Consider the following 1,760-nt stretch of genomic DNA (forward strand, 5'->3'; position numbering starts at 1 on the left):
GAATTTACGGAATATCATTAATATGCGATGATATCCGGCTCGAAGGACCAAGATATGTTGATGTTTAATAACGTTCGCGGAAGATGAATTGTATTTATGCGGATTGAACTGAAAGACGTGTTATGCGGTCGAATTCCTTTATTGAAGAGAGAGATAAAACGGAAGCTGGTTGACAGCAAGCACATAAGTGCTGCCGTTGTAGCTTCAAACATATGTTTAAAAAGATGATGCCAGATAGGCGCGAACATATAGTATGCATGCATTCATACAAAATTATACTCATATCATAATTATGTTTATATGTCAATATTGAACTGCCGACGGCATAACGCAGAAGCATACATATTTGCATACATTGCGATTCCCAAGTTGAAAGAAAAACTTAAGCACGAAAATATCACAATGCTGTTGTTGGGGGAATCACCATGCATACATATATTTAATTCTCTTCATATTCTTTATTTGAATATGCGAGAGAACTGTTAAAAATGTTAACATTTCACAGCTTGAATTCTGTAGTTGTGAGGTGAAATTTCATATCATATTTTAAAAATGTTCGACATCGAACCTGCACCTTCTCTATGTTTTACATTCTCTGGCTTGATATTAATTTCATCTGCCGTTTATCAAGTCACGGAAGATAAACTCATCACGAATGTTCGGACATTGGCCAAGTTATCGGAGCTACGATAGCTGCCAAAAATACCGATGTTGTTGACTTAAACTGGAAGATTCAAAGACAAATTCCGGAGGTTTACCCTCATACCAATCGATCAATCGTCTTCTTTCTAAATTCTGTTCAAACACTACTGATCATGACAAGAGGACAGAATGCTTGATTCTACGAATTTCTTTGAGTTCTGAAGATTTGCCGTTCCAGTTCAAACGGATTGCGTTTAAACTGAAAATTGCATTTTAGATAACAATCAACTGGACACAAGGAATGTCGCATAGTGTGTGGCATAAATTTGGAAATGCTATGTTTTCACATGGCCAGAGTTGAAAACCATCTTTTCTGTACACCGGAACAGAAACCAAAAAATGTTGTTTATCGAGCTGCGTTATAATGAAAAAAAAAATTAAATGATAAATTCAACTTTCTCTTCATTTCAAAACACATAACTTCCCGCAGGTCAACGGCTACTAGTCTTATATTATATACAAAATAAAAATGCATCGCAACTGTGTTGCTAAGCGCATAACTCAACAACGCCTAAACCAATTTGGCCAATGGCTTTTACGGCAAGAAAAATTCGAACAGTTGACGCGAAACGCCTAGAAACATCTCTTTTCTTTTTCCCTTTCCTTACTTTTCATGAGAAAAAGTCGACAAATTGGACAATTCCAAAAAGTATCTTTTTCGCATACAATGTGTTTTTTTTTTTTTTGGTGTGTTTTGTTTTTCAATTTTTTGATTTATAAATTATTTAAATTGTTCAATTCCGGTCGCTTGCCTTTTTATTCCGGCTATTCAAAAGAAAAATTATTGAAAATTATTCTTCATGTGTGTTTTACACAAAGTGATCAATTGCAGATTGATATTTGTTACGAAGCCACAAAGAGGTCGCCCTAAGAGGATGCGATGCCACAGCACGACTTTTCAAACACAGCTGCGATGGTTGATGGAGTTTATCTTGCTGAATGTATTCTGTTGAGTAGCACACATTCTTCTTCGAATGGTTATGGTGGTTACACCAGATCAAATTGATGAAATTATTTCTGCAGAAATTCCTGATCCAGAAACACATCCAGAATTATAC

This window comes from Bactrocera latifrons, unplaced genomic scaffold (genome assembly GCF_001853355.1).
Source record: "Bactrocera latifrons isolate USDA-ARS-PBARC rearing strain unplaced genomic scaffold, ASM185335v1 scaffold_563, whole genome shotgun sequence".
NCBI lineage: Eukaryota > Metazoa > Arthropoda > Insecta > Diptera > Tephritidae > Bactrocera > Bactrocera latifrons.